The sequence below is a fragment of the Carcharhinus amblyrhynchos genome, chromosome 8 (genome assembly GCF_965287045.1).
Source record: "Carcharhinus amblyrhynchos chromosome 8, sCarAmb.v2.hapA, whole genome shotgun sequence".
Taxonomy (NCBI): Eukaryota; Metazoa; Chordata; class Chondrichthyes; order Carcharhiniformes; family Carcharhinidae; genus Carcharhinus; species Carcharhinus amblyrhynchos.
This window is the reverse complement of record NC_137331.1, coordinates 45,895,865-45,923,764: the sequence shown is the minus strand read 5'-3', so window position 1 is coordinate 45,923,764 and position 27,900 is coordinate 45,895,865. Positions and strand designations below refer to the sequence as shown.

General features: G+C 42.6%; 1 pseudogene across 3 annotated transcripts; it reads left to right on the top strand.

The window, feature by feature from the left end:
* The first annotated feature begins 281 nt into the window (after nucleotides 1-281).
* Nucleotides 282-27,900, top strand: LOC145346981 (putative G-protein coupled receptor 141 pseudogene; annotated as a pseudogene). Of its 3 annotated transcripts, none has more exons than XR_013887748.1 (3): nucleotides 282-327; nucleotides 21,545-21,746; nucleotides 26,929-27,900. The product of XR_013887748.1 is annotated as a putative G-protein coupled receptor 141 pseudogene, transcript variant X2 (transcript). The 3 variants fall into 3 exon arrangements; XR_013887747.1 differs by lacking the exon at nucleotides 282-327 and adding an exon at nucleotides 9,096-9,303; XR_013887749.1 differs by lacking the exons at nucleotides 282-327; nucleotides 21,545-21,746; nucleotides 26,929-27,900 and adding exons at nucleotides 9,096-9,303; nucleotides 10,120-10,648.

The following is a 27,900-nucleotide window of genomic DNA, read 5'->3' as shown; positions in this document are numbered from 1 at the left end:
CATTTAAGCTTTTGGCTCTGTAGATGTTTTTGAGAAGATTTCAGATGTACAAACCGCTATATATTTTACAGTGTTCAACCTTGTGGTTAACCTGACAATGTCCTGTTGGACTGAATGGACAGTTTCTATATTTGACCTCTGTGCTCGCCTGTAGTCATCGACGTAATATTGGTGCACAAATCTGTCAGAATTGTTTGATTTCCAGTGATTGTTTGCCCCACCTCTTCCTGAGTGTCAGTCACTTGCTTCCATATTTCAGCATTGACTTTCTTCACTGCACATTATAATTCGCAGATAAAAACCAGCATCAACTCATTTTGATTTGAGGTACCAAGTTTTTCATGTACAGAATTTTGGAAGGATAAATTATTTGAAATTCTATCAATGCATTTCGAGAAAAAAATTCATTTTGAATTTATCCTGATTTTTACTCATTTTAAGTACCTTGTTATTTCAATGCAGATGAATTAGATTCTTAAATAGACAAATAGAGTAAAATGTTTTTCTATGTGGTTACTATCGTTTTGACCTGTGCTTCATTTTGTATACATAATTTGCATACTATTGTGGAATTATATTTGCTTCTGCTTTAATGAAAAGAATTGACGTAGCTGACTCTGATACTCTAATAGCTACTCCCCTTGTGTGTGTTTAGATAATAAAAGATGTTCTGCTACCCAGTTATAGCTATATCAGTTACAGCCACACCTCCCTGCCATCCATACATGGAAACTTCCCAGCAGGGTTTGCTAAATAGTGGTCAGGAGTGGCAGCTTTTGCTCAGTGTCTGACTGGCAATGTTCTTCCCAAACTTTTGGGAACTAGAGTCTGGTTCACTTTTATATTGATGAGTTCATTGATGAGTGAGCCCTGTTCCTTAAGCCTGTTCCACCATTAAATTAGATCATGGTTGAACCATAACGTCATTTAACAGATGGTCCTATGATGTAGCCTCTGAGCCAGAAGCCCCAGGTTTGAGCCCCATTCCTGGATTTGATGGCTAAGGAAGGTGTTCTCATAACACGACTCAACAGGTTGAGCATCAACCTACAAATCGTTCCGACACACCACTGGTTGTAACATGGGAGAAACTCCTGGTCAGCCATGCTTGATTCAAGCTATAATCCTCCCACGACAGACTAGCAACCTGTTCCAAGAATAACTAGCTACAAAAACAGGCAAAAGTCAGCCTTAATGTACCATTAGGTTTGGGAAGAGGTTCGGAATGGAATTTACCCATTTTAATTTCATATTTGAATATTTCTGAAAAAGAGACTTGTTGCCAAACTTTTTAATCTTGCATTTATCAGGCTAAATACAAGAATGCAAATTTTTAAACGATCACAATATATACCACAGAAGAAAAAATTGGTTGGCAAATTGATGCTGATTGGCCATGATGTTGCGATCTGCTCCCCAAGATCCTAGATAATTCAAAAAAAGTGCAAGGCTTGAACATATTTCTTTTGTTTGCAGTGCAACAGTTTTGAATATGATCGTATGTCACTTCTAACAAACATAAATTAGCTTGATTGATCATCTTAAATTAGTTGCTTGCTAGAAGCAACAAACTTTGTTGTTCACAATTTAGACTTTAGAATCAAAAACACAACTTTGAAATTTGCACTTTGAAATTTGCATTTAGAGATGCAAGGACTGATTAGGGACAGTCAGCATGGCTTTGTGAGTGGAAAATCATGTCTCACAAATTTGACTGAGTTTTTTGAAGAGGTACCCAAGAAGGCAGATGAGGGCAATGCAGTTGATGTTTTCTACATGGACTTTAGCAAGGCCTTTGACAAGGTACCACCATGGTAGGTTGTTGCATAAGGTTAAATTTCACAGGATCCAGGGTGAGATAGCCAAATAGATACAAAATTGGCTGGATGACAGAATTCAGAGGGTAATTGTAGAGGGCTGTTTCTCAAACTGGAGGTCTGTAACCAGTAGTGTGCCTCAGGGATTGGTGCTGTTATTTGTCATTTATAATAATGATTTGGATGAGAATTTAGGAGGCATGGTTAGTAAGTTTGCAGATGATACCAAAAGTGGTGGCATGGTGGGCAGTGAAGAAGGCTATCAAGGATTGCAGTGGGATCTTGATCAATTGGGCCAGTGTGCTGATGAATAGCAGGTGGAGTTTAATTTAGATAAATGCGAGGTGATGCATTTTGGTAGGTCAAACCAAGGCAGGACTTACTTAGTTAATGGTAGGGCATTGGGTAGTGTTATAGACAAAGAGACCTGAGGGTACAGGTTCATAGCTCCAAGAAAATGGAGTCACAGGTGGACAGAGTGGTGAAGAAGGCATTCAGCATGCTTGATTTCATTGGTCAGAACATTGAATACAGGAGTTGGGACATCTTGTTGAAGTTGTACAAGACATTAGTAAGGTCACGCTTGGAATACCGTGTACAGTTCTGGTTGCCCTGTTATAGAAAGGATATTATTAAACTAGAAAGAGTGTAGAAAAGATTTACTAGGATGCTACAGGGACTTGATAGTTTGAGTTATAAAGAGAGGTTGGATAGTCTGGGGCTTTTTTCTCTGGAGCGTGGGAGGCTGAAGGGTGATGTTATAGAGGTCAAAAAATAATGAGGGGCATAGATCAGCTAGATATTCAACATCTTTTCCCAAAGGTAGGGGAGTCTAAAACTAGAGGGCATAAGGTTAAGGTGAGGGGGGAGGGATACAAAAGGGTCCAGAGGGGTAATTTTTTCACACAGAGAGTGGTGAGTGTCTGGAACAAGCTGCCAGAGGTTAAAGTACAGGCGGGTACAATTCTGTCTTTTAAAAAATGTTTAGACAGTTACAAGATGGCTATAGAGGGATATGGGCCAAATGCGGGCAATTGGGTCTAGGCTAGTGGTTGAAATAAAAGGGGCAGCATGACAAGTTGACCTGAAGGGCCTGTTTCCATGCTGTAAACCTCTACGACTCTATAACTGGGAACATTGGAGTTGCCCAATCGCTCATCATTGTGGTTCAATCACTCCATCCTTGGCTAATTTCTCTCGTTCTACTTCTACTTTGCCTTTAATTGTATAAGGGACAGTTCCTAGCTTGAAACATCGAGGATTGCTATCAGGTTTGATCTTGAGTTTTGCCTCCACTCCGGTCATGGACTCTGGGTATTCTTGAACACCCTCTTATACTTCTCCAGAAGTTTTTGTAGCGTGTTCTTGCTGTCAACTGCTCCCTAGTTAAGCTTGATTTTGTGTAACCACACTTTTCCAAAGAGTGCAGGAGAATTTCCCTTTACTATGTGCAAAGGCAATTCTGCTGATTGACCATTACTTTCTACTTGAACCATGATATATCCCTTCAGTGGGATTATCTCCACGGTATAAATTCTCAGGATACAGTTCAGGGTTCAAATGATAAATATTTAAGCTTCTGACTGTATATGCTTTCTGGGAGAAGTGATACAGCAGCTCTTGTATCTACTTCCAACTTTACTTCATTTCCGTCTAACTTTGGGTAAATCCGGAACTTTTGCATAAGCCCTTTCATGGATAGGAAGGCGATTCTCCTAAAAGTGCTGAATTGCTGAAAAAACTGGTCTAGATCACGACTGTTTTTTCAGTGAAACTTCAGACCTGAATCTCCCCACCCTGTGCAATGCAGAGGTTACAATCGTGAATATCATTAAAAACCTGGGAGCCGGGCCTATTCGCGCCAGAGGCTGACAGCTTCAGAACTCTATATATGCGCATTGGCCCCGATCTGTCAGTCACCCTGTTTGGTGGCCAGCCTGGGAATCCCATAGTGTGGCCTTTCCAGCACCCCCCCATGGCCCAATTGAGGCCCCCATGACAATTCTTGGATCAGTCCTGACTCCTCCTCCCGATGTCCAATCCCGCCCCCCCGCACCCAGCAGTGGTGATCCCCTAACCCCCCTCACCCCAGCATATCCGCCCCCCACCCAACCCCGGGATGCAGGCCCCTCCCCGGCAGACCACCCCACCCTCCCATTCCACCCTGATCACTGGCCTCCCCCCAGCCCAAACCGATCCCCATGCAGAGTGGCAGTGGGATCCCCCACCCACACTAATCGCCCCTAGGCCCCGGCCACAATGTCCCACCCTATTGGCACTGCTTGATGCCCAATAGGCCATGTGAAGGTGCCCTCTGGGCATGGGCACTTTGCCCCTTGGGCAGAGCCCAGGCACACAGGCTGATACAACCATGATGCCATGCCCAGGAGCACACTCCCCCCACTCCAAAATATTCTGGACAAGTATAGGAGGATGTTCAAGAATAACCTAGAATCCACGACTGGAGTGGAGGCAAAGCTCAAGATCAAACCTGGTAACAATCCTTGATGTTTCAAGACAGGAACTGTGGCCTTATACAATTAAAGGCAAAATAGAATTGGAACGAGAAAAATTAGACAAGGATGGGGCAATCGAACCATAGCGATGAGTGATTGGGCAACCCCAATATTATAGATTCATAGAGGTTTACAGCATCCCCTGGGGGCCCCTGATTGCCTCCCTATCACTAGTTCCCTGAATGTGGGGAGATACTCTAAACCTCGCTGGAGTGAAATACTCTTGGTGAAATGGGAGATGCTATCAGGCCCAGCAAGTTCTGTGCTGGGCTTGATAATAGATATAAAATACGTTAGAAAAAAGACTTATATCACTTACCTCTTTTATCGCTGACTTTCAGCGCACCCCCGGCTCTGGGAGATGAGCATGCATCGGAACGCATGTGTGAATCCTGCAAAATGGACGGCATGTGTATCTCCTGATCCGACTTGCCAGAAAATCACAATGGGAGAATTGCCCCCCTGTTCCAGTTTCAGTTCATGAATCTTCTCCAGTTCAGTAGCATCTTGGAAATTTTCACTACCATCAGAGATTTTGTAGATCTTGACACTTGCTTGTGTTTGCACACCTTCAGGATTTGCAAAATCTGTCATGTCCAACACGTCTTAGTTACATGACACCCCTTGCCATAACCTTTACATTTATTTTCCCTGTTCCAATATTCATATGACAAGTATCCCACTTCGGCACACCTGTGACATGTTTGCATTTTAAGAGGTTTCTTTCTGATAGTTTGCCTCTTCAATATATGGACTCCAATTTGAGAAGCTTCCTTCATGGCCAGTTCTATGGAGCCCTGATCTCAGCAGCGAGTTTTAGTATTAATGTATTTTGGATGAGTCATTGTCTTTGAATTGCTCTATTTTAAAGTTCACAAACAAGCCTATCTAACAGTGTGTCTTTGAGAGTTGAGCCAAACTCACAATTTTTTACAAGCCTTCTTGATGTTGCTACAAATTGTGATATATTTTTAACCAAAGGAGAAAATGCTAGAAAATCTCAGCAGGTCTGGCAGCATCTGTAAGGAGAGAAAAGAGCTGACATTTCAAGTCCAGATGACCCTTTGTCAAAGCTAAAAGGCACAGAAAGTGGGAGGTATTTATATTGCAGAGTGAGGGAATGAAAGATGAGTCATAGTCACAGAGGAAAGGCTGCCAACAACTGTCCACAGAGAGAATAAAGGGTGTGAATGGCCAAATGGCAGAGAAGCTAAAATGAAGATGTTTGGTGGGGGTGGGGGGGGGGGGGGGGGGGGGGGGGGGGGGAGTGGTGGGGGGTGGGAAGCAGCGGGGAGGAAAATGGTTGGGACAGAGTAAGATTTAGAAAAGGAGAAGCAAAAGGGGAGAAAAATTAAGTGAAGGGGTAATGTAAAGGGAAAGAGTGGGGGGAATGAAAATAAAGAAAGATAATAAAGAATTAAAAGATAGAGAACAGTAAAAAATTAAGTCAAATAGAATGAAAACAAAGGGGTTGAGGTGGGGTATCTCAAATCTACTGAAGTTGTTGAATTCGATGTTGAGACAGAAAGGCTATAATGCCTAGCTGGAAGATGAGATGCTGTTTGCATTGAGCTTCACTGGAACATTGCAGTGATCATGAGTCGCAAAAACCAGCTTGCAGGTGCAGCAGGTGGTCAGGAAGGCGAATGGGATGCTGGCCTTCATCGCGAGGGGGATTGAATATAAAAGTAGGGAGGTCTTGCTGCAGCTGTATAGGGCATTGGTGAGGCCGCAGCTGGAGTACTGTGTGCAGTTTTGGGCGCCGCACCTGCGCAAGGATATTTTGGCCTTGGAGGGAGTGCAGAGGAGGTTTACTAGGCTGATACCGGAGTTGAGGGGGTTGAACTATGAGGAGAAGCTGAATAAACTGGGCTTGTACTCGTTAGAGTTTAGAAGAATGAGGGGAGATCTCATTGAGACGTATAAGATGATGAATGGGATGGATAGGATAGAGGTGGAGAGACTCTTCCGCTCAAAAAAGACAGTAGGACTAGGGGGCACAGCCTCAAGATAAAAGGGGGGCGGTTTGGAACGGAGTTGAGGAGGAACTTCTTCACTCAAAGGGTGGTGAATCTCTGGAATTCTCTGCCCGTTGAAGTGGTGGAGGCTGCCTCGCTAAATATTTTTAAGACGCGGGTTGATGGGTTTTTGATAAGCGAGGGGATTAAGGGTTATGGGGAGAAAGCGGGAAAGTGGAACTGAGCAGCGACAGATCAGCCATGATCTTGTTGAGTGGCGGGGCAGGCTCGAAGGGCTGGATGGCCTACTCCTGCTCCTATTTCTTATGTTCTTATGTTCTTATATATTTTTACCCTCTTCTTGGCCCCATCTGAATCTCTCAGCCACTATTAGTAGTTTAGGTAAAGTGATTTTCAACAATCTGCGTCAGTTCCTTGTAAGCATTCCATATTTTCACATTTTCCTCAAACATTTCCATGGTGCCACCTTTGCCCGACATTGCAGTTATTGGTCCTTAGGTCGTAATACTTCTTTAACTCTTTATCTCTTCTCATTTCTTTTTCTCTTCCAAATTTAATTTGCGTTTTTTTTTGTTGTTTCTTCAAATTATTTCTTGGTTGGCCTGTATCTTCAAGAGAAAAGAAATCTAATTTTTTTTTCTTTATTTACCTCAATAACAGACAACAATTTGCCTCTAAAGTAGAAGATTTAAATTTAAATTCTGATTTATATTTGTTATTTTTGCGTTTTTGATGGAGCAGTTGCCTTTCTAGAAGCAGGTTTTCCTCTCTCCCTCTGAAACACAGTGTCTGTGCTGCCACATGCGGTGGTGCGCAGCCTAACAGGATGCTCCAATTCAATGACTAACGTTACGATTTTAGTTTTGCTTCCTGATTTGCACAATTTGCGCATTTACTAGGGGGTTCTCTAATTAAGCAATATTGCCGCTAGGTTCACCGGCGATTACTTTTCCTGCATTCCGATTCTGCAAGCCACCTCAAGATCACGTTGATTAAAAAATATAATGGAATATCCAGAGTGCTCTTATCAACTTAGAAGTTAATATTCATCGTCAGAAAATGCTTAAAAACAACCAGTTTCCATGGCTAAATTCACCACACTATTGATCAATGATATGGTGGCCCCTGAGAATCAACTCTTGACTCAAGGTATAGATGAATTATTTCTTCTGACTGTCTTCTCAATACCAGTTTTGCTTAAAACTGGTCTTTCTTGATGATCTTGTTTGAAGACTTTTCATTACCAGTTTTGTTCCTTACTGTTACATTTTGGGGCTTTAGCCTCTACTATAGCAAAGAGAAAAAGAGTAGGTGGCCATACTGTGGATTGCTTAACCAAGTCAACGTTTACTGAGATAGCTGTTGTTTCATCACAGTCTAAGATAGAACAAAGATAGAAACTTGCAAATGCTTTGGGTGATGCACAGCACATCATGTGACTAATCACAGAGCGGTGCATTGCTTGACTATACATAATATGGAGACAGTCAATACTGAGGAGGACTGCATCAAATAACAGGAGAACATTGATAAATTTGCAGAATGACACATTTGTAGCCACATTATATTTAAGTCTGGTCTAGTTAAGTTTCTGGTCTGGTTGCTGAAAGTAAGTGCACAGGTACAGAGGCAATAAAGATGGCAAATGGTATGTTGGTCTTCATAGTGAGAGGATTTGAGAATATGGATTGGGATGTTTTACTGCAATTGTACAGAGCATTAGTGAGGCCACACCTGGAGTATTATTTGTAGTCCTTATCTGAGGAAGGATGTTCTTGGTATAGAGGGAGTACAGCAAAGGTTTACCAGGCTGATTCCTGGGATGGCAGGACTGTTGTATGAGGAGACACTGAGTGGTTAGGATCGTATTCATTGGAGTTTAGGAGTGTGAAAGGGGATTGTATAGAAACTTATAAAATTCTAACAGGATTAGACAGAGTAAATTCAGAAAGAACGTTCCTAATGGTGGAGGAATTCAGAGCCAAGGGTCATAGTGTGGGGATAAGGCATAAATCTTTTAGAATTGAGGTGAGGAGAAATTTCTTCACCCAAAGAGTGGCAAATCTATAGAATCAACATCACAGAATGTAGTTGAGGCCAAAACACTGTGTGATTTCAAGAAGAAATTAGATATAGCTCTTGGGGCTAAAGGGATCAAGAGATGAAGGAGGGATGCGGAATCAGGATATTAAATTTGATGATCAGCCATGATCAAAATGGATGGTGGAGCAGGTTTGAAGGGCCAAATGGCTTCTATTTCCTATGTAAATTACAGAATATTGATGATTGAAGATTCAGTGATGTCATGGGGAGATAATTAGATTCTTTCTTGTTGGAGATGGCATGATGAACTCTATACTTGACAAAAAGCTTATATTGAAATATTCCTAGAAATGCAAAGTAAACTGAGAGATTTCTGGAATGAGGGATAATTAGAATCCCTGGCTATGATGAAGTCGATAGACTTTTGAGAAGTTAAGACTCTGGCTGAGGTTGCTGTGGGAATGAAAGTTTTGAAAAAAGGACAAACTTGTTGGGGTTTTGAGTTATTGATTGTGTTTCGCAGGATAAGCATTTTTAGGATGTTGAACCTCTAAATCCAGTCTGCACTCAACACAATATTAATTTCTTCCATTGAAATCTTAATCATTCAGGAAATAGGATACAATCTAGTGATGTAACTCAGGAAATGCTTATTATGTAACAGCAAAGTACAAAGTTAGGCGGCGTCTTTGCTGACTCAGTTTGGTTCCTGCTTCCCTATTCAGCCTAGGGCACAAAGACAGACTCGATCTTCACTCTCTTGGTCATCATCTGCATTCTAGCTGGAAAACAGGTTCTCATTTTCAGTTTCAAATACGGTATGTGGCTAGCAGCTGAGAGCTGATGCTTTTTCATTCTTTCTTGGACACAGCTCGTGTGCAGGATCAGCGGTGTTCCTAAACACTAATTGGGTGGACAGTGCATGACCGGTCCCAATTGATTTGGGTGGTGAGTGATCAGATTCTGATTGGTTTTGTAAGGGTAATGATTATCAATTGACATTTATTTTTGTTTCCTGTCTGTCACTGTAATGTGTCAGTTATTTATATGCCCAGCCTCCTCGTTACAGCTTTCTTGTTACAATAAAGTCCAGCCTTTCATGGCTTCCTCATTTGCATATTCATTTACCTGCCCTAAAGTCTTTGCACACCCATTGCCCAATGAAAACAACTGTTTGCTTATCAATGTTTTCTTTTCCCTCTCTCTTTCCCCAAGAATACAGCAGCCATTCCGGAACAGAGATCTTGACATATTTTAACAAGAAGATGGTGTCAAAGTTTCTGGAAGTAGATTCTTTCCATTAATCCTGACCAAGGACATTTAATTCTCTCTTTTTTAAGCACCTTTCCTGGAATGGTTGCAACCAAAGTGCAGCCCAAATGGAGAGATTAATCTGGATGTGTTCAAATTTCTCAGTGCAGTGTTGCAATAACAGCCCTGTTCAATTTTGAAATGTTCACCGATTTTGTCTGCCAGGTGATTTCTTAAATTAGAATTCCTTCTTTTGAAATTTTCAATACCTGCCTTGCATTGTTTTGAGGCTACCTCTGCCTGTCGTATATAGGTACTGTACCACAATCTGCTGTATGCTGTACAGGCATACACAGGGCTTGTCCAAGCATCTTGGGGACTGATGATCAAATTTCACTAATATTTCATACAACATTAGATTAAGAAGACTGAAGAAATTTGGCATGTCAGCTACGACTCTCACCAACTTTTACAGATACACCGTAAAAATCATTCTTTTTGGTTGTATCACAGCTTGGTATGGTTCCTGCTCTGCCCAAGACTGCAAGAAACTACAAAAGGTCGTGAATGTAGCTCAATCCATCACACAAACCAGCTTCCCATCCATTGACTCTGTCTACACTTCCTGCTGTCTCGACAAAGCAGCCAGCATAATTAAGAACCCCACGCACCCCGGACATTCTCTCTTCCATCGGGAAAAAGATACAGAAGTCTGAGGTCAAGTACCAACCGACTCAACAACAACTTCTTCTCTGCTGCCATCAGGCTTTTGAATGGACTTACCTTTCATTAAGTTGACCTTTCTCAATACACTAGCTATGACTGTAATACTACATTCTGCACTCTCTCCTTTCTTTCTCTATGAATAGTATGCTTTGCCTGTATAGCACGCAAGAAGCGATACTTTTCACTGTGTGCTAATATATGTGGCAATAATAAATCAATTCAAATCTAAACATTAAGCATGAATTTCGGAAGTATCAATGTCAAAGCAATATATTTCAATAAGAGTAATGAATAAAAAATGTCAATTAAAATGTGCCAAACAGCAGAGTTCACCAATAAAATGTTTTATTTGCCATTTCACCTTCATTTAGCCAACATGGACCTTCTGCATTCACTTCTGTAGCACTTTCTCTGAGTTGGCCTCAGTGGAATTTGTACACAAGTAGGGATCAGAGGCAGGTTGCCTTTTAGCTTCGGTGTTCCTCTTTTCCCAAAATGCCCTGTGGAAAGGTTTTTGGGGAGGGAGAATGAGGAAAGCATGGTATGTATTTCAGACTCATTGCAAGTTTCGATGTGCTCACTCTCACGTAAAAGCACCCGTACTCATCTTGATTCTCTACACACACACACACACACACACACACACGACACAAAGATTTTTACACATAGATACTCACACAAATACGTTCAAACCCTCTAACACAAGCCCACAACACACAGACTTACGCACACACATATACAAGCCAGAATGGTATTCACACCAAGAGGATTTTCTTATCCTGCTGCAGTGAACAGCGATTTGGCTGGCGCCAAATTCTCTGACTTCACTGCAGCAGCATGGCTGAGTTATTGCTTTTCTGATATTGAAGGTGAGAATGGGTGACGATAAGAAGCAGCAGCAGCATGGTTGAATGGCTGGTAATATCAAGCCCATAGACTTTCACACACACAAACACTCTCTCATGCGCAAGCGTACACTTTCTCCCCACCTCTCTCACACAGACTCTTCTCTTCCACGCACACACAATTTAACACACATAAAGGCATGCACTCTTGTATAGACTCTTGCTCACTCACATTATCACTCACACAGACATACACACACTCTCTGATACGCACTCTTTCCCTCTCTCTCACACATGTAGCCATTTGCACTCACAGCAAACATGGGTGCAAAATAATGCAGACTTGAAAATGAGAATCTCACCAGCAAGATCTTGTTTCCTGATCCCCCATATCCCTGCCAGTGATGTAAAGAGGTCTGATGTCAATATTCCCAACTACGGTTTTTTGCAGACTGGCTCCATCAATGTGAGGGTGTGGGGCACCCTTCAGATCATTATTGCATGGAGTGCTGGATTAGCTGGCAAGAAAATCTGGGCTGTGCAGACAGCCAACACACGCACACACACACATAAACTGCACCTCTCCCCAATTTCCAACTCACACGTTCATAGGCAGCCCATTCATTGCTGCTCAAGGGACATCTCTCACATTTTGCTTTCCTACACACATCTTCATCTCCCCTGTGGGTAGTATCTTCATTGTCCCATAGCTCTGACTTAGCATCTACACATTGTTGGACAACTTTACCATTCGCCCTGGTATGCATCCTGCTTGCACTCCTTTCATCTGCCTTCATGTAGCACAATCTGACACATGAGGTGGCGATGGTAAGCCAAATGAGGATCCAATACAGCATCATCCGTCACACAGCACTGATTTCAGTCATGTCTCCTGCATCTAAAGGCCCCTGCTACAGGTTCATAGCTCCTTGAAAGTAGGGTTACAGTTGGACAGAATGGTGAAGAAGGCATTCAGCATGCTTGTTTCATTGGTCGGAACATTGAATGCAGGAGTTGGGATGTCTTATTGAAGTTGTACAAGACATTGGTAAGGCCATACTTGGAATACTGTGTGCAGTTCTGGTCATCCTATTATAGAAAGGATATTATTAAACTAGAAAGAATGCAGAAAAGATTTACTAGAATGCTAGATGGTTTGAGCTATAGGGAGAGGCTGGATAGACTTGGACTTAAGTGCAGGAGGCTTAGGGGTAATCTTATAGAGGTCTATAAAATAATGAGGGGCATAGATCAGTTATAGAGAGATATAGTCATAGAGGTTTACAGCATGGAAACAGGCCCTTCAGCCCAACTTGTCCATGCTGCCCATTTTTTAAAACCCCTAAGCTAATTCCAATTGCCCACATTTGGCCCATTTCCCTCTATCCCCACTGTACCCATGTAAATATATAAATGCTTTCTAAAAGACAAAATTGTACCTGCCTCTACTGCTACCTCTGGCAGCTAGTTGCAGACACTCACCACCCTCTGTGTGAAAAAATTGCCCCTCTACACACTTTTGTACCTCTCACCTTACCTATGCCCTCTTGTTTTAGACTCCCCTATCTTTGGGAAAAGGTGTTGAATATCCAGCTGATCTATGCCCCTCATTATTTTACAGACCTCTATAAGATCACCCCTCAACCTTCTACACCCCAAGAGAAAAAAAGTCCCAGCCTTTCCTTATAACTCAATCCATCAAGTTCTCGCATTTGTCTAAATTAAACTCCATCTGCCATTCATCAGCCTACTGGCCCAATTGACCAAGATCCCATTGCAATTGGAGATAACTTCCTTCACTGTCCACTATGCCACTAATCTTAGTTCATCTGCAAATTTACTAACCATGCCCCCTATATTCTCATCCAAATCAAAAATATAAATGACAAATAACAGTGGTTGAACCTTGAGGCACACCACTGGTCACAGGCCTCCAGTTGGAAAAACAGCTCTCTACAACCTCCCTCTGGCTTCTGTCAAGAAGTTAGATAGTTAACATTTTTTCCCAAAGGTAGGGGAGTCTAAAACTAGAAAGCATAGGTTTAAGGTGAGAAGGAAGAGATACAAAATGGTCCAGAGGGTTATTTTTTCACACAGAGCATGGTGAGTGTCTGGAATAAGCTGCCAGATGGAGTAGCAGAAGCGGGTACAATTTTGTCTTTTAAAAAGTGTTTAGACAGTTACATGGGTAAGATGGGTATAGAGAGATAGGGCCCAAATGTGAGCAATTAGGACTAGCTTAGCGGTTAAAATAAAGGGCAGCATGGACTAGTTGGGCCAACCATGCTGTAAACCTCAATGACTCTATGACAAAAATCTTTGAAATAAATGGCACTGCACCACAACAGGCTTTGTGCTGAGAGATTACTTGGCAGGCATTGATCAGAAACTTTAAAATCTTGATTTGATTTATTATTGTCACATCTATAGGTATACACTGAAAAGTATTGTTTCTTGCATGCTATACAAGCAAAGCATACCATACATAGAGAAGGAAAGTAAAGAATGCAGAATAGGCGACATAGTGGCATACTGATTAGCACTGCTGCCTCAAAGCTCCAGGGACCTGGGTTCAATTCCTGGTTTGGGTCACTATCTGTTTGCACGTTCTCCCCGTGTCTATGTGAGTTTTCTCTGGGTGCTCCAGTTTCCTCCCACAGTCCAAAGATGTGCGGGTTAGGTTGATTGGCCATGCTAAATTGCTGCTTAGTGTCCCGGGATGCATAGGTTAGAGGGATTAGGAGGGTAGATGTGTAGTGTTATGGGACAGGGCCTGGGTGGGATTGTTGTGGGTGCAGACTTGATGGGCTGAATGGCCTCTTTCAGCACCGTAGGGATGCTATGAATGTGGTACAGTCTTAGCTGGGGTGTGGAGAAAGATCAACTTAATACGAGGTAGGTCCATTCAAAAGCAGGAAAGAAGCTGTTCTTGAGTCGGTTGGTACGTGTCCTCGGGCTTTTGTATCTTTTTCCTAACAAAAGAAGGTGCAAGAGAGTATGTCGGGGAAGAGTGGGGTCCTTAATTATGCTGGCTGCTTTCTGGGGTAATGGGAAGAGTAGACAGTATCAGTGGATGGGAGGCTGATTTGCGAGATGGACTGGGCTTCGGTCATGACCCTTCGTAAAATTTATTGCGGTCTTGGACAGAGCAGGAGCCATAACAGGCTCCTAATACAACCAGAAAGAATGCTTTCTATGTTGCATCTATAAACGTTGGTAAGGGTCATAGCGGCGGACATGCCAAATTTCCTTAGTCTTCTGAGAAAGTAAAGGCGCTGGTGAGTTTCTTAACTATAATGTCAGCATGGAGGGACGAGGACAGATTATTGGTGATCTGGACACTTAAAAACTTAAAGTTCTCGACTATTTCTACTTCGTCTCTATTGACGTAGACAGGGACATGTCCTCCATTACATTTCCTGAAGTCGCTGACTATTTCCTTCATTTTGTTGACATTGAGAGAGAGATTATTGCCATCACATCAGTTCACCAGATTCTCTATTTCTTTCATTGTTTGAGACCGACCCACTACAGTGGTGTCATCAGCAAACTTATAAATCGAGTTGGAAGGGAACTTTGCCACATAGCATAAGTGTATAAGAATTATCGTAAAGGGCTGAGGCCACAGCCTTATGGAGCATATATCTTGATGATGATCATGGAAGAGGTGTCATCCTGACTGATTGCAGTCTGTGGGTTAGGAAGTTCAGGATTCAGTTGCAGGGAGAGGTGCCGAGTCCCAGGCCATGGAGTTTCGTAGGAATAATGGTTTTGAAGGCTGAGCTGTAGTTGATAAATAGGAGTCTGATGTAGGTGTCTTTGTTATCCAGCTGTTCCAGGGTTGAGTGCAGGGCCAGGGAATTGGTTAAAAACAAATTACTGCGAACGCTGGAATCTGAAACCAAAAGAGAAAACGCTGGAAAATCTCAACAGGCCTGGCAGCATCTGTAAGGAGAGAAACGAGCTGATGTTTCAAGTCCAGATGACCCTTTGCCAAAGCTAAAAGGCCAAGCGAATGGGACATAATTATACTGCAGGGGGAGGGAATGAAAGCTGCCTTTCCAGCATTTTCTCTTTTGGTCAGAGAGGTGGCACTTGTTGCGGACCTGCTGCGGAGGTGGAGCTGAGGCCCAGATCAAGGAGTTTTTGAGGAGTTGAGAAATGGTAATCAACTGCTTGTTCAGTCGGGCTGCTGGAATACTTTTGAGTTGGTGTTAAAACAATAGTCAGAAAATTTCTCAGTTCTCAAAGGAATGTAGAGATTTCAAAATGGTCACGTGAATCATATGACCTTCTTTCTTCATAATTATTTGAAAAGGGATGTTCATCCAGCGTGTAGAATTGGCTTTGATTTTAGAATTGATAATGTCCCAGCCATTAATGATTGAAAAATTACCATCCATATTGAAGTTCTTGTTCAGAATGCTATTGTCTCGTGTTACGATCCCAACTGATGTTACAACCAGACAATTCAGATCCCAGAGTGGAACCTGGCTTGTTCTCCCCTAACTTCTATTTTTTGTTTAGATACCTGGAGCATGGTTACTGGAGAGTCACAGAGAATGCTGATAACTTTTAACAAAAGAATAAAATCTTTATTAAACAAGAAAAGATTAATTAGAATACACTACTCCTTTAATCAAAACTATATTTTTATGGATATAGGTAGATTCATAAAAGTAACAGAAGTTACAAGATCCATCTTAAGCACAATGTTCACAATAAGTACACAGTCTGTGTAAACCAATAGGCAACTTGTGGTTAGATCCACCACATCCTGAAACCAAGACACAAATAGCACTTAAGACAACTTCTGTGAGTTTCTTATCAACTCCCTCCAGCTGCTTACTGCTTTGTGAGCCAGCTGGTTTCACTGGAACTCCGTCTTTCGCATAAAGGTGTCCAATCTCTGCTCTCAAAATACATGGCTTTGAATCTTCTCCCAAACATTGTTTGCTCTCGGATGTCTTCACCAAAGATCCGCTTCCAGGATTCTAACCTCTCCTTCCAATGTTCCTCTGCCCTGGATCACCACATACATTCAAGCCTCCCCTTCCACACAGTCTTTCAGATACGCAACCATGCCAACAGAACACTGCTGTCTCACAGGCCTGTAGTAAGAAGCCACCAGCCTATGGGTTTCCTTAGATCTCCGGCTTTGTGCAAGCCCACATTATTCCATGCCTGTACCTTGCAGCCCTGCCTTTTAACTTGGAGGGCCTAATTTTACCATCAAGTTGCACTTGTTTACGGGTGTGAAAATTTGGTAAAGTCGGACGTGAGTGAGGATCCTGATCCGCGCCCACTTCTGCACTGGTTCCCCCTTTATCAATGCCTGAAAATGGCGGCGATCGTGACTGTGCCCAAAATGGGCATGATGGCTATTTAAATGCATTTGCATGCATTTAAATTGACTTAATGGGCTGCACGTCCAACCTTATCGGCACTTCCCTCTTTACCGCATTCACCCTTGCAGAATCGGTGCGAAACAGACATGCTCCAAAAAGTCTGATTCAGGCGTTCCAGTTAGCGAGGGGTAAGTGCCGAGCGTCCTATGGCTCTCTGCTTGAGATCAGTTGGGGGGGGGTGGGCGTGGGGATAGAGGTGGGTCCAACGACTGTCTGCTTGAGATAGGTGGGGGAGGAGGACAGGTGAGGTCCGCTGCCACTCTGCCTGAGATCAGTGAGGAGGAAGGAGGGTCCTCTTCAACTCTGCCTGAGATCAGTGCAGTGGAAGGGGGGAGGGGCTCACAATCGGCCTGAGTAGCGGAGGGTGTAGGTGTTAAGGGAGTCAATGTGGGGGTGAGGCAATGTCTGTGGAGATCAGTGAGAGGCATTATCTAACCTAGGAAGATCATTTTTTTTCTGCGCGTGTGCAGTTAGAAGCGCTGATCAGAGCTGCAGGATTTTGGGCACATTAAGCCCCACACACAGGTTGCTGCTGTGCAATTCGAAATTGCTGATATGTTTTCAGGCAGAGTGCACATGAGAACGGATCTAAAAGTCGGATCTGAAACACTCCCATTTCAAGTCCACCCATCACTTAGAATCAAAATGGTAAAATAGGGCCCAGAGTCTCTGGTCTTCACTCTTGCCTTAATTAAACAGGATGTTTGTCCAGATTCTTGTTGCTTCCCTTTGACTAGATTTTCTTGGAACTTCCTTCTGTCTCTCTCTTTAGTTTTGGAGTGTTCTGCTTTTTAAGTTGGGTCTTGCTCTTTGCAGTCTCCCTTCATGTCTTGCTAGACAAATACTTAAACTTCTCCCTGCATCTCAGACTATAATCACTGCATGAACTTCAAACTGCTTTCCATTCCCCGTGGCCTTTGTTGCTAGGCAACAACACAGTTTTCCACTCTTTGGGCGGGATTTTCTGGCCATGTCCGCCCCAAGGCTGGAAAATCTCACCTGAGGTCAACAGAACTCTGCATTGTCCATGTATTCCTGTGGTTTTTTTCTGTTTGGTTTCTGGCCAGTGGTGACCCCAGGATTTTAATGATTGGGGTTTAGCAATAGCAGTGCCATGAAATGTTAAGACAGAATAGTTAAGGGGTTCTTGTTGGAGATGGTCAATTATGTGGTCTGAATTTTACTTGCCACTTATCAGCCAAAACCAGAATGTTGTCCAGCTCTTGTCCCATAAGGCCATGGACTGTTCCTTTATGTAAGGATTTGCATATGTATGTGTTCAGTGTGCACTCATCAGTGCACACTTCCAATTCCAACAAATATTTTGAAGAAGGGGCATTGATGAAGCAGCTATAGTACGCTCAGGAGTTAGTTAGCAGACAGGAAGCAGGGGTCTCACGGGGATCAGTGCTTGGGCCCCAGCTATTCATAATTTCCATCAACGTTTTAGATGAGGGAACAAAAGATAGTATTTCCATGTTTTCTGATGACACAAATCTTGGTGGTAATGTTACTTTTAAAATTCATTTGAGATGTGGGCATTGCATTTATTGTCAATCCCAAGTTGCTCTCAAGAAGCTGGTGGTGAGCTGTCTTCTTAACCATTGCAGCCCTGAGTTGTAAATACAACCACAGTGTTGTTAGGAATGGAGTTCCAGGATTTTGACTCAACAACAGCGAAAGAACAACAATATATTTCCAAGTCAGGATGGTGAGTGCCTTAGGGGAAGTTCCATGGGGTGGTGTTCCCAGGTAACTGCTGCTCTTGTCCTTCTAGATAGTAGAATAGGATCTATAGAATCCCTACAGTACAGAAAGAAGCCATTCAGCCCACCAAGACTGCACCAACAATAATTCCACCCAGGTCCTATGCCCTTAACCCCACATATACCCCTGACACTGTGACAATTTACCATGGCCAATCAACCTAACCCACACATCTTTGGACTGTTGGAGGAAACTGGAAGACCTGGAGGACACCCACACAGACATGGGGAGAGTGTGTAAACTCCACAAGGTCACCTGAAGCCAGAATCAAACCCGGGTCCCTGGCAGTATGAGGCAGTAGTGCCAACCATTGTACCACCGTGGCTGTGGGTTTGGAAGGTCCTGCCAAAGGAATCTTGGTGAGTTGCTGCGATGCATCTCATAGATGGTACATATGGCTGCCACCGTTTGTCAGTTGTAGAGGGATTGAATGTTTGTGGATGGGGTAACTATCAAGCATGTTGCTTTGTCCTGGATGCTGTTGAGCTTCTTGAGTGTTATTGGACCTGCAGTTATCCAGGCAAGTGGAGAGTATTCCATTACACTCCTGACTTGTGCCTTGTAGACAGGTGGACAGGTTCTGATGGGGATGGGGGTTAGGAGTGAGTTACTCACCACAGGATTCCTAGCCTTTGACCTGTTCTAATAGCCACGATGTGATTATGGCTGGTCCAGTTCAGTTTCTTGTCAGGATTTTGATGTTGGGAGATTCCATAATGGTAATGTTAAGGGCCAATGGTTAGATCCTGTCATGTTGAAGTTACTCATTGTCTGGTACTTGCGTGGAATGAATGTTAGGCACTTGTAAACCCAAGCCAGGTCTTGTTGTGTTGGAAAATGAACTGCTTCAATATCTGAAGTGTCATGAATAGTGCTAAACATTGTGCAGTCATCAACGAACATCCTCACTTCCAACCTTATGATGGAAAAGAAGTCATTGATGAAGCAGCTGAAAATGGTTGGGCATAGGACATTATGCTGAGGAACTCCTGTAGTGATGTCTTGGAGCTGAGACGATTGACCTCCAACCATCGCAACCGTCTAACTTTGTGCCAGGTAAGCCTCCAACCAATGGAGTTTACCCCCGATTTCCATTGACTCCAGTTTTGCTAGAGTTCCTTGATGCCATACTCTGTCAAAAACTGCCTGTCAAGTGCAGTCTCTCACCTCACCTCTGGCATTCAGCTCTTACGTTCATGTCCACCTGCTGGTCAATCTGATTGGCTTGCAACTGAGTAGTTCCAGAAGTACCAGCACACAGTACTGGGACCACAGGGAATCTTTGAAAAAGATCCCTACTGGACTTGAGTAAGTCTGGAAGAGGGATCGGTAACCCTGAGGAAAGGGGTCAAGGGTGCTGTGGGATTGGGTTTTGTAGACCAGGTGAAGACACCATCTTGTAGGGTGCTCCCTATGGGTATAGTTGATCCCTAAAGGAGGTATCTCCGCTTCCCTTACAACCTGAGTTGTAAGTGATGGGCTGGCCTCATTCATTTTGCCTTCCCCAACTATATGTATTATTGTGGGGTAGGTGGAATTACATTTACTGGCCAGTCAATAGGCCTAAAGGCAGATGGTTTGTCTGGTGCCTTTCCAACCCTCTGTAATATGGCGGACAGATCAGGGTTAGTGATGGGCTAGCCACCAATTTTATTTTTCATACGCCACACCCCACCACCTGTAAATACACCAGTGAGGTGTTGTAAAATTCTTTCCATTGTTTCTGAAGAGTGCACGGTGATGGAATAATGCAATTTTTGCTCTATTACTGCTGAGTGAAACCCATGGAATGATCATGACATAGTTTCACTACCACCGCCAAAACCATATAAAATGGTGTGTACTCTGCACAGGTTATTCTGTGTTGTCACAGAGTTAAATCCCTCTCTGTTATGGTAATGACTATATTATAGTCGTGTCTGACGAATTTATTGGATTTCTATGAGGATGTGACTAGTGCGGTAGACAGAGGGGAACCGGTGGATGTAGTGTTTCTCGATTTTCAGAAGGCGTTTGATAAGGTGCCGCACAAAAGGTTGCTTCAGAAGGTTAGGGGGCATGGAGTTGGGGGTAAGGTGTTAGCGTGGATAGAGGATTGGTTGTCTAATAGGAGGCAGAGAGTTGGTATCAATGGGTGCTATTCTGATTGGCGGTTGGTGACTAGTGGAGTGCCGCAGGGATCAGTGCTGGGGCCTCAACTATTTACCATTTATATAGATGATCTGGAGGAGAGGGCTGAGTGTAGGGTGTCAAAATTTGCTGATGACACAAAGATGAGTGGAAAAGCAAATTGTGCGGAGGGTGTGGAAAGTCTGCAGAGGGATCTAGATAGGCTAAGCGAGTGGGCGAGGACTTGGCAGATGTTAGCAAGTGTGAGGTTATCCACTTTGGCAGGAATAATAGTAGGAGGGATTACTATTTAAAGGGTGAAAAGCTGCAGCATGCTACGGTGCAAAGGGACCTGGGGGTCCTTGTGCACGAGTTGCAAAAACCCAGTCTGCAGGTGCAGCAGGTGATCAAGAAGGCGAATGGAATGCTGGCCTTCATAGCGAGGGGGATTGAATATAAAAGTAGGGAGGTCTTGCTGCAACTGTACAGGGCACTGGTGAGGCCGCAGCTGGAGTACTGTGTGCAGTTTTGGTCTCCGCACTTGCGCAAGGATATTTTGGCCTTGGAGGGAGTGCAGATGAGGTTCACTAGGCTGAACTTAGTTGAACTTAAGGGGTTGAACTATGAAGAGAGGCTGAATAGACTGGGTTTGTATTCGTTGGAGTTTAGAAGGATGAGGGGGGGTCTTATAAAGACGTATAAGATAATGAAAGGGATGGATAGAGTAGAGGTGGAGAGATTCTTCCTGCTCAGAAAGGACAGCAGGACTAGAGGGCACAGCCTCAAGATAAGGGGGGGCAGTTTAGAACGGAGTTGAGGAAGAACTTCTTCACTCAAAGGGTGGTGAATCTCTGGAATTCTCTGCCCGTTGAAGTGGTGGAGGCTGCCTCGCTAAATATATTTAAGACACGGGTAGATAGGTTTTTGGTTGGCAAGGGAATTAAGGGTTATGGGGAGGAAGTGGGAAAGTGGAACTGAGCCACTTCAGATCAGCCATGATCTTATTGAATGGCGGGGCAGGCTCGAAGGGCTAGATGGCCTACTCCTGCTCCGATTTCTTATGTTCTTATGTTCTTATTACAGTGCCTGTGGCATTATTGTAGAGGCCACATTGATTGATTGAACCCAAGGAACATAACCAGACTACTACAAGCGGGGAGAGAATTCATTTACTTCTTGGTTGCTGTTTTGGCTAGGAGGCCAAGTTGACAGTTAACTTACAAGATAATATTCTCAGATTGCATTGTGTGGACCATTTTCGGAAGTGTTTGTGCCTCTTGGAGTGGTACGTGAATTATTTAACGCTCCCACATTTTAAAAACGACTGTATACCTTTTAGACTCACTCTATACAATATCAGTAATATTGGAGTTGAACTGCTTTAAGGGAAGTACAATAAGTAGTCCACCTAAATACTGTCTACTGATTGTTACAGCAGGGATTTTACCAGCAAGGAAAGTGTCCATGGTTGCAATCTATGATTGTATTACTATTGAATGATACACAGACAAATAACATTTGACTGATATGTATTACCTCAAGAATTAAGACACCATGAGGTATGACCTGTATCGTAATGCTGTTGGTATTTTTCCTACATCTATCCTATGTTTGCTATACTATATTTGGGAATACGAAAGGCTGAAGTAAAAAGCTGCAATGTCTATGTATCGAAGTTATCAAAATGTTTTTTCTCAGTATTTGGCTTGGTTGATATTTGTATTTCATATTTTCATATAACAACAACAAATTCAACACCTAATGCTTTAGAAATTTTAGGTCATTTTGAAGACTTTAATTTCCACATTCTCATTGAAAGTGTGAACTGCATGGAAAGTGCTCACCAATAAATAAATAATTCTGTACAAAAACACACCCCAAATTTTAAATGGATTAAATAAAGCAAAATAATTTTACAGTAATGTTCAACTCACAGATAAAATGCTACAGGGTCCATGTGATCTAGATAAATGTTATTAATTGATCCTATGAACTGGTGATATAGACTGGGCTGTAACAATTACATTTAGTACTTCTAGGGATGGTGAGTCCTCCTGCTTGATGGAAAATGCATTTGGAGAAACAGGTTGCTTCTTATGATGAATAGGCCCCTATCAATGATAGTCTCTGCTCATACATGATGGATGGCTAGTTCGTTGAAGGTCAAGAATTGGAAGGTTACAGATACTGGGCTTTTATGAAATGAATTGCCTCTGAATCCAACACAAATAACAGAAAGTTTATCAGACTTGGGGTACAGAAATATTTCATTTAGATAGGCCCGCTTCTTCCTAGCATTGTACCAAACAATCCTGGTACCCAACCTTTGCTCATTTTATTTCCAATTTCTGCAGCTATCAGAAGTTTGGGTTTTCTGAGTCTGGTTCTAGGATCTGGATTTTCACTGAGTCAGGTTGATTGGGGATCCTTTCAAAGATGGCAGGCAGGTCCCGATTCCAGGATTCCCTATCACGTTCCTGGGCTAACTAATTTTTGAACTATAGCAAAGTTATAGTGCAGAAAGAAGCCATTCAGCCAATGGTGTCTGCACCACCAGAAAAAGCGTAAAAAGAAACTAACTGCTCATTTTAATCCCAAATTTAGGGAGTACCAATAAAGGTTGTGGTTGCTTCCTGTCAAAAGCCCATATCCGGCACTCCTAACCTGGCCTGCTCCAATGTGGGGAACAACATGTCATGCCCCTCTGCATTTTCATGGAGTCAGACCAGGTTTTTATTGGGTTCTGGTTTATAACCCCTCAGGAGGAATCATGAGCCCTCATCAGCATGAAGCAGTCTGTCAAAAGGTAAGTTCAGAAGATCTCCTCATGCCCAGCTCTGCCTTTCCACCCACCTCCTCAGGTCTCTCATGTTCTTATTGAAACATAGAAACTCGGAGCAGGAATTGACCATTCAGCCCTTTGGGCCTGCTCCACCATTCAATATGATCATGGTTGATCCATTATCTCAATCCCATATTCCTGCTTTCTCCCATACCCCTTGACGCCAATAAAGTTTAAAATATATATGTATATCTTTCTTGAATACATTGTGACTTGGCATCCACAGCCTCTGTGGCAGAGAATTCCACAGGTTCAGTACCCTTTGAGTGAAGAAATGTTTCCTCATTTCAATCCTAAATGGTCTACCCTGTATCCTAAGATTGTGTCCTTTTGTTCTAGATTCCCCAATCAGTGAAAATATCCTCCCTGCATCTAGTCTGTCCAGCCCTTTTAGAATTTTATATGTTTCGATCAGATCTAGAGGATTTTCACAGTAACTTCATTGCAGTATTAATGTAAGCCTACTTGTGACGCTAATAAATAAAAAAAATTCTCCTCATAGAACAGTCCCGTGAACCCTGGTATTAGCCTTATGAACATCCGCTGCACTCCCTATTTCCTGTCTGACAACCAATTCTCGATCCATGCCAATACAATCCTCCCAGTCCCATGAACTTTAATTTTTCCCACTAAACTCTTATGAAGGATTTTATCTTAAGCCTTCTGAAAGTCAAAATACACCACATCCACTAATTCTCCCTTGTCTAGTCTACTAGTTACATCCTTGAAAAACTCCAGTAAATTTGTTAAGCATGATTTGCCTTTCATATACCCATGCTGGCTTTGTTGTCCAATTCTCTCCCTCTCTTTTTAAATAGTGGGTTTACATTTGCTACCCTCCAATCTGTAGGAACAGCTCCATAGTCTACAGAATTTTGGATGATGGCCACCAATGCATTCAATATTTCCAGGGCCTCTTCCTTTAATACTCTGGGATCTTGAATGTCGGACCTTGGTGATTTGTCAGGCTTTAACCTTGTTAATTTCTCCAGCACCATTTTCTTAAAAATATTGATTTCCTTTAATTCTACCCTCTCACTAACATTTGTGGGAGTTTATTGTGCCCTCTTCTGTGAAGGCAGAACCAAAGAACGTTTTCAATTGTCCTGCCATTTCTTTGTTCCCCCTTATAATTTACCTGGCTTTACTGTCTTTACTAATCTTTCTCTCTTCACCTATTTATCTAAGGAATCATAGTTCCCTTCATTTAGATTAAGGACCCTCGTTTCAGATTCAACTACTTCAGTCTCCATCTTGATGAAGAATTCTATCACATTAGGTTGCTCTTCCCCAAGGGATCCCATACAAGATTATTAATTAATCTTTTAACATTGCATGTTACCCAGTTTAGAGTAGCTTGTTCCCTGGTTGGTTCCTTAATGTACTGATATAAAAAAATCCATCACGTTCACAGTCCAAGATACCATTGCTAGTTTTGTTTGTCCAATCTTTGTCTAAATTAAAGTCACTATTGAGTATAGTTGCACCCTTACTGCATGTGTGATGGTAGTGTGCTATTGTTATAGACATATATTTCACTCTTGTGGGGTTTACAGTAGGTCTCCACTTTCAGGGAACTATTGGGATGATCCTGCTGGAGTGAAGGAGGTGCAATCAGGGCACCTCAGGTTGTCAAGTGGTGGGGGGTTGCCCCCTGGGTATGGGCACCCTGCCAGGCTGTGCCCCTGGCACTGCCCAAGGGGTAAAGTGCCCATGTGCGGACCATCTTGGCACTACCCATTGGGCACAGGGCAATGCCAAGAGGTTGGTGATTCATGGGGGATCCCACTGCCACTCTGCATTGGGATCAACTGGAGCAGGAGAGAGGCCAGTGATCAGACTGGACTGGGGTTTGGGGGGTGGGGGTGATGGGGGCGGGGGGTGTTAGGGGAGGGAGGGTTGGGGGGGGGTTGTGGGAAGTCTGCCGGGAGGGGGTCTGTTACCCAGCGGGCCTGCAATGCTAGGAGGAGGGGGGGGCAGATTGGGCAGGGCCGGGGGGGCCATGGTCAGGCTGTGGGGGACAGCACTGTGGGGATTCCGTGGCTAGCCAGCGATTGAGCTGGCCACAAATGGGAGACTTTTCAGGGCCACTGCGCATGTGCAGAGGCCTGCTGGTTTCAGCTTCCCAGCCAGGAATAGGCCCCAGCCCCTGCAATTTAATGATATCCATGCTGGCCTCTGCATTGCACAATGTGGGTGATTCTTGTTTAAATTCCCACAGAAAAAAACAGTGAATTTTTCCAGTTTTCCTGCAAATTCAATATTTAGAATTTTTTTGGGACAATTCCAACCAGCATTTGTCTAACATGTGCTTTTACTCTGATGGAAGAATACTACTAAATCCATTCTCCCTCTCCCTAGCATTTTAATATTTGTGCATTATGCACAAGGATCCCCAAACCCTTCTGTGCTACAGCTTTCTCCATTTAAATAATATTCAGCTCCGATAAAGACTGTTGTAATGACTGCCAGAATGCAGATCATAGGACCTTGGAGCAGGAGGCTGCTTGGTGAGATCTAAAGTGGTAGTTGTGGGGGTTCAATAATTAAAGTGACAGATGGCATCCTTTGTAAGTAGGATTAAGAGTCCTGAATGTTTTGTTGCCTATTTGGTGCCAAAGAGAAAACTATCTCAAACCAGCTTGATATCAAATATAGTCACTCTCACTTCACCTCTGGAATTTAACTCTCATCCATATTTGGACCAAAGTTGTAATGAGGTCTAGAACTAAGTGGCCTTGACAGAATCCAAACTGAGCATCAGTGAGCAGGTTATTGCTGAGGAAGTTCCACTTGCTAACTCTGTCAATGACAACATCCATCACTCTGCTGATACCAGGGAGGGCAGTAATTGGATGGAAGAACAGAGGACGCTGGACAAAGTCAACCGGTCTGCCAGCAGTTTTCCAGCATCTTCTGTTCTTGTATCAGATTCCAGCATCCACAGTATCTTGCAATTGAATAGATTGTGTTGGTCCTTTTTTTTTATGGACAGGAAATACCTGCGCAATTTTTCACATTGTCAGATAGATGCCAGTATGGTGGCGACAGTGGAACAACTTGACTAGGGCACAGCTAGTCCTAGAGCACAAGTCTTCAGGACTACAGTCAGCATTTTGTCAGGACCCCATAGCTTTTGCTGTATCTAATGTGTTTAGCTATTTTTTGATGTCACATAAAGCTAATCAAATTAACTGAAGACTGGCAACTATGAAGCTATGGATTTCAAGAGGAGGGTGATCAATGACTCATCACTTCTGGAAAGTTAATGTTTCAGATGCTACCTTATTTTCTCACTCCTGCCGTTGACCAACCTTCTGAATGTTTTCAGCATGTAAAGCTCCAGTGTTTATTTGTAAGATCATAACTCATACAAAATGGCTGCTGGAAGTGCTATATAACAGCCACCGAATTCAAAGTATTCCAATGCATGTAGAATGCTTTGCAGTGTTTCCGAAAGATGAGTTCAGGTATTACAATTAGATTGAGGCACAGAGGTGAATTAAAACCTATATTAAAACTGCATATTTGGGTTATGACTAAGATTTTGTATTGGTATGAGAAAGTAAATCATCTGCGAAATTATCACTGTGTTATGAACTTAAGCACTTTTGTTTTATTGAAGGCCGAACAACAAACAAAATTCATCAGCTACAGAAATGACAGAACAACCTGTGATGTCTACTGATGGCTATTTCAACTCTTCAAGTGATAATCAAATAGAACAGAAGTCTGTTTTAATAACACTGTATTCTATTGTGTTTGTGGGAGGAGTTATTGGAGCTGGTGTTACACTACATCAGATACTCAAGAGTGACAAGAACTCAAAGTCGTTTATCATAATCAATCTCTCAGTAGCACATGTCATTTTTCTTATAACAGTGCCATTTCGTATTTCTTACTATGTAACTAAAGAATGGAAGTTTGGGTTAGTTTTTTGCAAGTTGGTCAGTGCTGTTACACATGTCCACGTGTACTTAACCTTTGCATTTTATGTGATCATCATCACCACAAGATTTCTTAATGTCTTTCAAAAGAGGAAGAATCCAAAGTTTTGCAGGCCATGGATTGCTGTAGTGCTCAGTGTAACTCTTTGGCTTGTGGTGACTGTCATTATTTTTCCAATATTTCTAACTTATTATGGTGTTCACCAAAATTATGATGAAAATGTGTGTTTTCATTTTGAGGCCGATATTTCATTATCTGTGAGGACAGTCAACTACATTTTAATCTATCCAACAATATGTACAGTTATCATTATGCTTATCTGGCAGATAAGCATAATGTCAAATCTAGCCATCAAGCATGGCTCACAGACATGTGCTCATCAAGTTTTTCGTGCCCAACTAAAGACATTAACATTTATATTAATAATGTTCGTGTTTTTTGTTCCATATCTTGGATTCAGAATATCTTACATCAACAGTTCAGAGGCAAATTTATCAGTTATGTATCCAATTAATGAAATAGGTTTATCCATAACAGGAATGAGTTGTTTTGATTTGCTGATTTTTTGGATTTGGTATTCCTTTTAAAAATTTAGCAAACTATGAGCCAGTGAAGATTGAAAATTGTTTATATTTATTTGAACTTTTCC